Source organism: Chiloscyllium punctatum, chromosome 3, assembly GCF_047496795.1.
Source record: "Chiloscyllium punctatum isolate Juve2018m chromosome 3, sChiPun1.3, whole genome shotgun sequence".
NCBI classification, from domain to species: Eukaryota; Metazoa; Chordata; class Chondrichthyes; order Orectolobiformes; family Hemiscylliidae; genus Chiloscyllium; species Chiloscyllium punctatum.
Genome location: NC_092741.1, coordinates 53,848,715 through 53,862,074, shown reverse-complemented (window position 1 = coordinate 53,862,074; position 13,360 = coordinate 53,848,715). Strand labels below are relative to the sequence as shown.

The following is a 13,360-nucleotide window of genomic DNA, read 5'->3' as shown; positions in this document are numbered from 1 at the left end:
CTTTTCAATACTTTTGCTGAGTCAGCTGCTAATAAACGCCAATGTGATTCAACATGACTGTCTGTTGGACCACATGTATTGTGTGGGAAACTTGAGTGTGTACTTGCATAATGTCACCATGTGACATCATATATAAAAGCATTGACATTTTGTAGTGTATTACTGGCTTTGAAAGTAGATATTCAGATGTAGAAAATTTTCTTTGTGAAATTAATTTGTAACTTAATCATCAGATTCCCAGCATAAAAGTGTTACTTAACTTTAGTAGACTTTTTATGTTGGTAGAGTGTTCATGGTGAGTCAGCAGTTTTATAACCAAAGTGATTAAAAGAAGGGTTAGAGAGTTAGACAGGTAAATATTTGGAGGAAGAAAAGCAAAGAATCCAGAGAAGAGAGTGACATATGAAACAGAAAGAGAGAAATTATCCAAAAGAAATTATCATCCAGATTAAAAAAATTATAACTGTGGAAACCAGAAATAGTAGAGAACTAAAGGGTAAAATAATGTCAGTAGATAGAGATTGGGGATTAAAGACAAATTGTGTAGAGTGAAACATTTTAAAGCAGATTTTTGGGCACGTGCTGCAAATCTGAAATATAAGCAAAGTGCTGGAAATACTCAAAAAATCAAGCGTCAGTTGTGGAGAAAGAAAGAGTTCATGTCTAATGACAGTTGTTGACCTGAAATATTAACTTTTTTTTCTTCACAACTGCTGCTTCCTGCAGTGAGCTGACCAGAACTGCACACAGTACTCCAGTTGTGGCCTGACCTCTCTTTAATGGCAGAGATTTCTAGATTTATGCTATCCTTGGTGTGGAAAAAGTGCTTTCTAATTTCACTGTTGAATGAGCTAGTTCAAATTTTAAGGTCATGTTCTTTTGTTCTTGATTTCCCCATTAGAAGAAATAATTTCTCGCCTCGTGACCCGTTACATACCTTTCAACATCTGAGAAGAGTTGATCTGATCGTCCCTCAGTCGAGGCGTACAAGCCAAGTTCACACAACCTGTCCTCCGAGTTTAACTCTCTAAGGCCATTTCTTTTGGTTAATTTGCATTTAACCCCCTCCAAGACATCCTAAGGGACATGTCGCAAACTGAATATAGTACTTTCACAAGGTTTGAACAAAGCTCTATGCAACTGATTTATAATTTAAGTATTCCAACTCTATTGGGATTAAGGCCAACATTCCAATTGTTTCTTAGTTTCCTTTTGTATCAGCTTACAATTTTGTATTGATTTGTATCTTTTAATTCCCAAATCTCTTAGATCTGTAACTGTTCTAATTTCAAATCCATTTTTTTGGGTGCCAGTAACCTTATCTCCAACTTCTTGTCTTTATTGCTTATCCTTTTTGCCATTATGATTACTCAGTTTCTTTGTCTGTACACCTGTTTCTCCTTCAGCAATAGCTGCTATACTTCAAAAGCTGCTGCATTCCTTCAACTAAGTATGCCATCAGTAAAGTAAAATACTTTTTATCTTTACCAAAAGATTATCTTTAACTTGTAGGAATTGTTTATTGTTGAAAATTGATGACCTTTCATCAGAACTGGGCAGCATCCAAAGAGCAGGAAAATTGACATTTTGGGCAGAAGCCCTTCATCGGATGCTGCCTGACCTGCTGTGCTTTTCCAGCACTACTCTAATCTTGACAGGTAAATGTAAGGTTATAGGGATACAATGAGGATCTGGGTTTGGGTCTGGATGGCATGCTCTTTGAACGGTCTGAGTGGACTTGCTGGGCTGAATGGCAATTGAGCTTTATGCACTGTAGGGATTCCATGATTTTGTCAGTGACTATGGGTAAATGGCAGACATGTTGAATGATTATTTTGCAATATTTAGGGTAGAAAAGGAGGATAGCTTGCCAGAGGTCTGGAGGAACCGGGTCAGGAACTGAGTAAAATTAAATAAAACATCAGTAATGAGAAACTTAGTGGAACGACAGAATGATCGTTTCCCATGACCTGATTATTTCCATCCAACAACTTTAATGGAAGTAGGGGAGCACATTGTAGACACCCTAACAATAACCTTAGATACAGGAGTCCTCCCACTGGATTGGAAAATTTCACGTCACTCTACTTTTTAAGAAGGGGAAGGAAGAAATGGTGAGGCGATGGCCTAGTGGTATTATCGCTAGACTATCGATGAAGGGCTTTTGCCTGAAACATCTATTTTCCTTCTCCTCGGCTGCTGCCTGACCTGATGTGCTTTTCCAGCACCACTCTAATCTGTTAATCAAGAAACTCAGTTAAAGTTCTGTGGACCCGAGTTTGAATCCTGCCAGGGCAGATAGTGGAATTTGAATTCCATTTTAAAATAATCTGGAGTTAAGAATGCACTTATTCACCAACCTTCTTCACGGAAGGCAATCTGACATCCTTACCTCGTCTGATTTACATGTGACTCCAAACGCACAGCAATGTGGTTGATTGTCAGTTGCCTTCTGAAGTGGCCAAGCAAGCCACTCAGTTGTACCAATCACTGCAAAGACTCAAAAATGAAATCAGACTGATCACCTAGCATTGACCTAGGCATCAAAAAAGTCAATAGAGACAGACCTGTTGACCCTGCAAAGTTGTCCTTCCTAACATTGGGGGCTAGTGCCACAGATTAGTCAAACAACAACCTGACACAGTCATGCTCTAGGATTCATACCTTATAGAAAATGTCCCAGACACCACTATTACCATCCTGGATATGCCCTGTCACACAGGCAGGACAGACCCAGCAGAAGTGGTGACACAGTGATATACAAATCGGAAGAGAGTTGCTCTGGGAGTCCTCAGTATTAACTTCAGACCTCATGAAGTGTTATGTCTTCAGGTTAAATATGGGCAAGGAGACCTCCTGTTGATTACCACGTACCGTCCTCCCTTGGCTAATGAATTGGTACTCCTCCATGTTAAACAATATTTGGAGCAAGCACTGAGGATCGCAAGGGCACAGAATGTACCCTGTGTAGGTGTTTCAATATCCGGCACCAAGAGTGCATTGCAGCAGTGCCACTCGTTCAGTTGGTCAAGTGCTAAAGGACGTAGCATGCTAGACTGGATCTGCAGCAGGTGGCGAGGAAACCGACGAGGGAAAATCATGCTTGACCTCATCCTTACCAATCTGCCAGCTGCAGATGCATCTGTCCATGATAATATGTAAGTATTAGATCTCATATTTTCAGTGAGAGTCCGAGGCATGGTGTACAATAACCTTTGTTTTCAATCTACAACCTATGTCAGGTTGTTGTTTGACTAATCTGTGGCACTAGCCCCCAATGTTAGGAAGGACAACTTTGCAGGGTCAACAGGGCTGTCTCTATTGACTTTTTTGATGCCTAGGTCAATGCTAGGTGATCAGTCTGATTTCATTTCTTTGAGTCTTTGCAGTGATTGGTACAACTGAGTGGCTTGCTTGGCCACTTCAGAAGGCAACTGACAATCAACCACATTGCTGTGCGTTTGGAGTCACATGTAAATCAGACGAGGTAAGGATGTCAGATTGCCTTCCGTGAAGAAGGTTGGTGAATAAGTGCATTCTTAATTCCAGATTATTTTAAAATGGAATTCAAATTCCACTATCTGCCCTGGCAGGATTCAAACTCGGGTCCACAGAACTTTATCTGAGTTTCTTGATTAACAGATTAGAGTGGTGCTGGAAAAGCACATCAGTTACAGCATACAGCAGCAAGGCATCAAGGCACGAAGGCATCTTAACTTATACAATTTAAACTTAGAGTGCACATGCTCCCCTTTGAATACTGTTGGTCAGCGAAGCCATGCTGTTTCTTTTGTAATTGGCTCTCGGCTTACAAATCACTGAGATGGACAGATTTGTTGTCTACCCCCAGTCACAAACTTTCATAGACTTTCTTGTCTTTCTTTTCACAATGCTTCACTGTGTTAATTACCAGTTAATTCGATCAGAAACCTTTACATTTCTCATTACAGGGATTATAAAAGAATATTCATTCCTCAGTGCAATGATAGGGGGAGGCAGTTTTATTGAATGAAACTGTTTTGAATCTTTTAGTGATGCTTGTAGTATATTACAGGTCAATTAAATAATTCAAGAGAAACAACTAATTTTGCAATCTTGTCTTGTTAGATGCAATGTACGGTGCTGCAATTGTTATCAAATGTGACGTGTTGTCATCTATGTCCTTGCAAGAATGATTACACATTCAGCAACCTTGAGAGGTGTTACTGTCAGCATTAATTGTGGGCAGCCCAAACAGCCATTTGTGACTGAGTTACGGGCATTTATTTGTCGATGATAACGATGAGTTCAGTACACCCTCGACAGTAAGAGTGACTACCCATACCAATCAGATATCTTAAATTAATCTAGTCCCATTTAACTCCTACCTCTTTAATCCCTTCCTATTCAAGTACTCATCCAGATGCCTTTTAAATGTTGTAACTGTACCTGCCTCCACTATTTCCTCTGGCAGCTCATTCAAATCATGCACAGCACTCCAGAGGTTACTGGCCTCCAGTCTGAAAAACAACCTTCTTCCACCACCCTCTGTCTCCTATCTACAAGCCAATTTTGTATCCAAATGAACCAAAAACGAATAATGCTGGAAATCACAGTAGGTCAGGCAGCATCCGTGGAGAGAGAGCAAGCTAATGTTTTGAGTGGAGATGACTCTTCATCACAACTTCAGAGATCTCTATTCAAATGGCGAGCTGTCTCTCTGGATTCTATGTGATCTTACCATGCGGAACAGTGTTGAATGCCTTGCTGAAGTTGATGTAGCCAAACGCAACACTTCGCCTTCATCAATCTTCTTTGCCACTTGTTCAAAAGACTCAATCAAGTTAGTAAGGCATGATTTGCCAGGCACAAAGCCATGTTAATTATCCCTAATCAGTCCTTGCCTTTCCAAATATGAGTAAATCCATTACCTCAGAATCTCCTCCGGACAACTTACCCACCACTGGTATCAGGCTCACGAGTCTACAGTTCCCTGGCTTTTCCTTGCTCCTTTTCTTAGACAACGATACTACATTAGCCAACCTCCAGTCTTCCAGCTGTCACCCATGGCTATCAAAGATACAAATATCTCAGCTAGGGTTCCAGTAATCACTTCCCTAGTTTCCCACAAAGATTTGGGAAGGTCCCAGGGATTTACCCACCTTTATGCATCTCATTCTCTGTAATATGGACACTTTTCAAGATATCACTGTTTATTTCTCCAAGTTCTCTAGCTTCCATATCCTTCTCCACAATAAATGCTGATACGAAATACTCGTTTAGCATCTCACCCATATCCTGCGGTTTCACACTTGGACAGCCTTGTTGATTTTTATGGGGCCCCTATTCTGTCCCTGGTTACTCTTTGGATTCTTACCCTATTCACCAAAGCTATCCCATGCCCCATTTTTGCCGTCCTGATTTCCTTCCTAAGTATACTTCTTCGGAGTACGTCTGGGAAAATTAACAAACAGTGAAATTCACAACTAATCTTGGAGGAACCTGTTTGGGAGAGGTCACAGCACAGAAACAGATAAGTAAATATTTTAAGCGTGGCCTTACAGTAAATCTGCAGTAGTGAGTAAGTGATTATAAGTTTTATTGAGATATGTCTCTTGATTAAACTTAAAATATAAGCCATAAGATTAATTTAACCTGGAGCAATGTTTTGTAGAGGAATAAGACAGTGCTATTTTCTGGGTCTGTAGATTCAAAGAAGCAAAAATAGTAGCGTGATATGCTCTTCTTGTTGGATGTGAGAGTTTTGGGACACTTTACAGGTTACTAAGGATTGTATCTGCAATAAATGCTGTTGTTTGCGAAACCTATCATATCGAATGGATCGGTTGGAGAGGCAGTTAGAGGCAATGAGGAATTTACAAGAGCAAGGGCATGTGAGGGGTGGCAGTTATAGAAAGGGTGGAAGAGTCGCAGATACAGTCACATAGATGGGTTAACTCCAGCAAAGGTAAGAGAGGTAGGCAGTTAGTGCAGGAACCTTCAAATAAGTATACTGTTTTGGAAAATGTAGTAGGTGATAGATTCTCAAGGGAACGTAGCACAAACAGTCAAGGTTCTGGTATTGAGACTGGCTGTAATGCAATGAGGCGTACGTCGGGTTCCAAGAGATCAATTATGTTTGGGGACTCTCTAGTCCGAGGTCCAGACAGACGTTTCTGTGGCCAGCAGCAAAAAATCAGAATGTTGTGTTGCTTCCCTGGTGCCGGGATCAAGGATTATCAGCGAGAGTGCAGAATGTTCTCAAGGCGAAGAGGGGCCAGCAGGTCATTGTACACATCGGAACCAACAAAGTAGGAAGGGAAAAGGTTGAGATTCTGAAGGGAGATTATACAGAGAGGTAGGCAGGAATTTAAAAAGGAGGTCCTCGAGAGTAGTAATATCTGGATTACTGCTAGTGTTATGGCAGTCCCAGTCTATATTTGGAAAATCCAAATCCCCTACCAATGCAACCCTATTATTCTTAGAGATTACTGAAATCTCCTTACAAATTTGCTTGTCAATTTGCTGCTGAGTATTTGGTTAGGGGGTGAGATGGGCTGACTATTATACAATCCCTATAAGGTTATCATCTTATTTCTCAGTTCCACCCATTTAATTTCACTGAACATATTCCCAGGACTGTCCCCCCCAAGTACAGTTGTAACTCTATCCTTAAGTAAAACCCCACTCCACCTCCTGTCTTGTCTCCCTTTCTATTCTTCCTGAAGCACATATACCCCAGAACATTAAGCTGCTTGTCCTGCCCTTCCCTGAGCCATATTTCTGTTATAGCTATAATATCTCAGTCTCATGTTCCCATGAGTTCATCTGCCTTACCTATTAGGCCTCTTGCATTGAAATAAAAGCAGTTTAATTCATCCATCTTACCTTGTTCTCTGCCTTGCTCTTTTCTGCCTTGACTATTTGACTTGTTCCTCTTCTCAACTGTACCAGCCTCAGACTTATCTCTTTTTAGCCTAGTGGAAACAAAGTCCTGCCTACACATTGAGAATAACCCCCATCATGTTGTGTGGCACTATCATTGTGCTCAATAGGACAGATCTCGAATGGACCTAGCAACTCAAGAGTGGGCATTCATGAGGTGCTGTGGGTGATCAACAGCAACAAAATCGTACTCCAGCCCAATCTGTAACCTTATGACCGAACATAGTCCTCACTCAACTATTACCATCAAGCCAGGGGATCAACCGTGGTTCACTGGAGAATACAGGAAGGCATGCCCGGAACAGCATCAGGCATATTTGAAAATGACGTGGCTAGCTGGTGAAGCCACCAAACAAGGCTTCTTGCATGCCAAACAGAATCAGCAATTGATGGACCGAGCTAAGCATTCCAGAACCAATGGATCAGATCACTTCCAGTTGTGAATCGTGGTGGACAATTAAACAACTCATTGTAGGAGTAGACTCCACAAATATCTCCATCGTCAATGATGGAAGAGCTTAGAACGTCATTGCAAAAGAAAAGGCTAAAGTATTCACAGCAACCTTCAGCCAGAAGTGCAGAGTGAATGATTCATCTTGCTCTCCTCCACTGGTTCCCAGCATTACAGAATACCAGTTATCAGCCAATTTGATTCACTTCGCATGATATCATGAAACATTTGGACACACTGGATACTGCAAAGGCTTGAGCCCTGACAGCATTTAGGCAATAGTATTCGAAGACTTACACTCCCTCAGCCAAGCTCTTCCAATACAGTTACAATACTGGCATCTACCCAACAATGTGGAAAATTACCCAGTTATGACCTGTACATTAAAAATCAGGACAAATCTAACCCAGCCAATTACTGCCCCCTCAGTCTACTCTTCATTATCAGTAAAGTGAAGGAAGGTGTCATCAACAGTGCTATCAAGCAGCACCTGATCTGCATTAACATGCTCAGTTATACCCCGTTTTGGATTCTGCCAGGGCCACTCAGCCCTGACCTCCTTACAGCCTTGGTTCAAACATGGACAAAAGAACTGAATTTCAGAGGTGACGGAGAATGACAGCCCTTGTCACCACGGCTGCACTCACCTGAGCATGGCATCAAGGAGCCCTAGCAAAACTGAAATGAATGGGCATCAGGGGCAAACTCTCCACTGGAATTTTACCTGGAGCAAAGGAAGGTGATCATGGTTGTTGGAGGTCAGTAATCTCAGCTCCAGGACAGCTCTGCAAGGTAGTGTCTTTGGCTCAACCATCTTCAGTTGCTTCATCAATTATCTTCCCTCCATCATAAGGTCAGAAGTAGGGATGTGTGCAACCATTTGTGAACATGTTCACCATTTATGACTCGTCAGATACTGAAGCAGTCCACGTTCAAACGCATCAAGACCTGGATAATATTCAGGCTTGAGCTGCCAAGAGGCAAGTTAATTCCCACCACACAAATGCCAGGCTATGACCGTCATCAATATGGGACAATCTCTCCACTGCCTTTTGACATTCAATAGTGTTACCGTCGCTGAATCCCCAACTATCAATATTCTGGGGGTTATCATTGACCAGAAACTTAACTGGGCTCACCACATAAACACTGACTACAAGAGCAGGTCAGAGACGAGAGTAAGTAACTTGCTTCCTGATTCCCTAAAGCTTGCCCAATCTGTACACGGCCCAAGTCAGGAGTGTGATGGAATATTCCCCACGTGCCTGGATGGGTGCAGTGCTAACAACACCCAAGAATCTTGACATCTTCCAGGACAAAGCAGCCCACTTGATTGACAACACATCCACAAGCATTCACTCCCTCCACTATTGATGCTCAGTAGCAGCAGTGTGTACTATCTACAAGATACTGCAGAAATTCACCAAAGACCTTAGACAGCACTTTCCAAACCCATGACCACATCCATCTAGAAGGAGAAGGACAGCAGATGGGAACATCCACCACTAAAAGTTCCCCTCTAAACCACTCACCATCCTGACTTGAAAATATATCACTATTCCTTCACTGTGGCTGGATCAAAATCCTGGAATTGCCTCTTTAATGGCATAGTGGATCAAACCACAGCGGGTGGACTGCAGCAGTTCAAGAGAACAGCTCACCACCACCTTCTCAAGGGCAGCTAGAAATGGGCAATAACTGCTGGCCAGCCAGCAACACCCACAGTCTACAAATGACTTTTTTTAAGGAGAAGGAAACCCAGGAATTACAGACCAGTTAGCCTAACATGTCTGGTGGGGAAATTGGTTTGAGTCTATAATCGAGAATGGGGTAATTGAACACCTTGAAAATTGTCAGTTAATCAGGGACAGCCAGCATAGATACATGACAAATAGGTTATGATTGACAAGCTTGATTGAATATGTTTGAAGAGATGACTAAAGTTAGTGGATAAGGAATGTATCTGGATGCTGCTCATATGGACTCCCAAAAGGCATTTGAAAATGTACCAAATGAGAGGTTGTTAACTACGGTAGAAGCTCATGGAATTGAGGGCATATTACTGACTGGGAAATTGGTGGAATGGCAGAGATCACATAAAGTGGGGATAATTGGTATTCAAATTGGCAAGGTGCGACCGGTGGTGTCTCTCAAGGATCTGTGTCAGGACCTAAATTATTCACATTATTTATTGCCAACTTGGATAATGGCATAGAAAGTCACATATCCAAATTTGTAGATTACACAAAATTAGATGGCATTGTAACTGTATAGATGATAGCATAACATTACAAAGGGATAGACTAGCTGAATGAGCAAAACTGGCAGATGGAGTTCAGTATAAGCAAGTGTGAGGTTATCCATTTTGGACCAAAAAAGGATAGATCAGGGCACTTGCTAGTTGGTATGAAGTTAAATACAGAGGACCTAGCGCGTTCAGGTGCTTAGGTTTTGTTTTCTGCGCTTTTATGAATTTTTAAATCAAGAAAGCTAATCAAATGTTGGCTTTTATACCAAGAAGACTGGAGTACAAGGATGTAGAAATTATGCTGCATTTATATAAAGCCCTGTTTAGACTACACTTGGAGCACTGTTAGCACATCTGGGCACCACACCTTAGATAGGATATATTGGCCTTGGCTGAAATACATTAGTTTACAAGAATGAGGTTTTAAGCTATGAGGAGAAAGTAGACAAATTAGGCTTGTTTTCTTCAGAATTTTAACATTAGGGGTTATCTGATTAAAGCCTTCAAGAAATTGACAGGAAAAGGCAGGGTAGATAAAGATAAACTATTGTAGAACTAAGGGGCAGAGTCTGAAAACTGGAGCCAGATCATTCAGTAGAAATGTCACAAAGGGAGTAGATGTTTGAAACTTGAGTCACTGCCAATCTTGCACTTGATCAGGTTACCATAACTTTTTTCTTTATTAATTGATGGCATGTGGACATTGCTGTCCAGCATTTATTACCTATGCTAAATTGCTGAAGGTTGTATAGAGGTTTTTTTTAATTTGAACAGCTGCATAACTCAGAGTGAGGTATACTACATGCTGTTAGACAGGGATTTCTAGGATATGAAGTCAATGACCATGAGGGAATAGCAATATAACTCCAGGGCAGGATATATGGGGTGTGGAAGGGAAACTGAAGGTAGTTATGGTCCTATGGATCTGCTGCCATTGTTCTTCTGGATGGATGAGTTTGCGGGTTTGGAAAGAACAGTCTAAGGAGACTTGGAGTTACTGCAGTGCATCTTGCAGATGCAATGCCATTGCTGCTGCACATTGATTGTGTAGGAAATGAGTGTTAACTGTGGTGGTCAGAATGCCAGTCAAACAGAGTTCTTTGTCCTGGATGTGTTGAGCTTCTTGAATGTTCCTGGAACTGCAACTATCCTTGTAGACGGCATTCTGATTTGTGCCTATAGATGATGAACAGGCATAGGAATGACAGGAGTTGAACTACTCACCACAGAAGTGGTAATGCATGCCAGCTGTAAAATTGAGCCAAAAACCCATTTGTCAGCACAGCTATAACAGCAGTTCATGCAAATTGGTCAGTTTTACCTCATTGTTGATAGTTGCCTTATAGTAGCTTTCTGTGGTGAGCCAACATCAATTTGCATACAGTGCCACTCTAATTTCTTCCTCATTGTTACTTCATCACTTTGATCTCTGCTGCAATTCTACAACAAAACTATGTAGCTCAAACTATCTCATACCTTGGTCGAGCCACCCACAAACACTGAATCATATTTCACTATTGTGCCCTCACTTTTATGAAGAGCAAGAGAGATCTTTTCCACAGAAGAAATGTTGAATCTATCAATGGAAATTGAGATTATCTGACTGTGCCATGTGTAACTAAGACAGATCTTGTTAAAATGTCTCTTTTTATCCTATTATTATAACCCATTCCGATCCTGAGGCTTAGGTTAAATTTTGGATTGTGATTAAAAAGCAAGTAATAGTTAACAAACAATATCTAATAGTGTTTAGAACCAGATTTATATTTATTTGTATTATTTGGCATCTTTTTGTATTTCTTCTTGCCAACTCGATTTCAGTATTTTGTAGTTTTCACAGTTTTGTTTTGGGGAGTTTTTTTTTCTTACAGTTCATTTTCTTGTTTCTCTTCTGTTTGCGGTTCACAGCAGTATGGCCCACCACAAATCTTTACAAGTCCCTGTTTGAAAAGCTACCACTCAGTTCTATTATAAATATGTAATTATATGAGGAAAGGCTAGACAGGCAAGGCCTGTATCATCTGAGTGTAGAAGAATTGGAGGTGACTTATTTGAAACATGTAAGATCCTGCAGGAACATGACAGGGTGAATATGGAAAGGATGTTTCCTGTTGAGGGAGAATTTAGAATAAGCGATGCTAGTTTAAAAACAGAAGGATGCCCATTTAAGACAGAGAAGGAAATTTTCATTCTCTGAGGGCTGTGAGTCTTTGGAATTCCCTTTCCTCAAAAGGCAGTGAATGTAAGATCTTTATTTAAGACAGCGGTAGATAAATTCTTGATTATAAAGGGGATGATAGATTATTGGGGATATGCAGGAATGTAGAATTGAGATTAAAATCAGATTGGCCATGATCTTCTTAAATAGCAGAGGAGGCTCAAAGGGCCAAGTTTTGTTCATTGTTTCTCTTGCTAAGGAAACTTTGCTCTACCTCCTTTCTTTCTCTAAAATATTCTCCAGACTAAAACTAGATTACAGTTGTGTCTAACCAGTATCTTGCTATTTTTGTTCATGACTGGCTTAAATAAACCAGAGGAATTTGGCACTGGCAGAGCAGTAGTTTTTATTACTAGTGCATCCAACAAGTGTAATGACTTGGATAAGAAAAAAAGCTTATTTAAATATTTATATATCTAGGATTTGGAGATTGCTGTCTAACTTCAGCATGGCAAGAGCTCCAACAGCAATACTGTTGTCAGCAGCTAGACATGATTCAGTGTTCAGTTATTGATATCTGTGGAATTGTGTATCAAAATATATTCAGGCTGGTAGGCACCATTTAAAACTACAAACTTAAAGGATGATAGGCTGCCATATTTGATAATTGTAGGTGTATTTAGAGTTTTAAATAAAATTGTATGCCACTTGGTAGATTTGGATGTTTATTGCCCTTCAGCTGTTTCATCTAAAGTTCCTTCAATAGAGGGTACTGCTGAAATTGTCTTGATTAAAAGCAAAGTGCTCAATCTTAATTTTATGGCTAAGACTGAGATTTGTTAAGTGTTTTGAAGGGATTTCTGCCATGTGGCTTTGCGAGTTCTCTCACTGTATCATACCATACTTTTGCTAGTCCAGCAATATTGTGGGATTTGTATTAAATTATGCAGGAAAATATGTTTATTGTAATGCTTGTTTAAGTGGTCATGTTTTTGATGTTTTCCATCTGTTCATCAGCTGAGAAAGTGTTTTGTTAGGATCCAACTATTTTGGTTTCTCATCATGCATTGTTGTCTCTGGAGTCACTGCAGGATTAATAGTGTTTTGGAATGCAGCTCCATGACTTCTAATCCTCTTTTAATCATCTGCCTACTGTCCTCTATTTGATCTTCTGCTGAAGTTTCTTACCCCACATCCTCCCCTTCATTGGCCTTCCTTTGTAAAGACCACTAATCTTTGCTTTTACCTCAGCCCCTCTTCTCCTGAAATCTTCCAAGTCTTTGCTTTCTCCAGACCTGACTTTTGATTCTTCCTGATGTTAAATTTATCCACCAGCTTCTGAATTTCAGCTTATCCAAAACTCCACTATTCATATTTTATCTTGCATCAAATCTCAGTCATTTATCATCAAGTAAAATTCATGCCATTTTTGTTCATCTCCAACAAGCAGGAATCTAACTATATCACCCTTTGACATTCAATGACATTACCATCACCGAATCCTCTGCTATCAACATACTGAAAATTACAATAAATACTGTGGCTACAAGAGCTGGTCAGAGGTTGTGAATCCTGCAAT

At 40.5% G+C, this 13,360-nt stretch overlaps 1 protein-coding gene across 3 annotated transcripts in view; it reads left to right on the top strand.

The window, feature by feature from the left end:
* Window positions 1–13,360, top strand: part of lca5 (lebercilin LCA5) — a 91,437-nt gene that overhangs the window by 40,064 nt on the left and 38,013 nt on the right. The gene's annotated exons all lie outside the window — the stretch shown is intronic.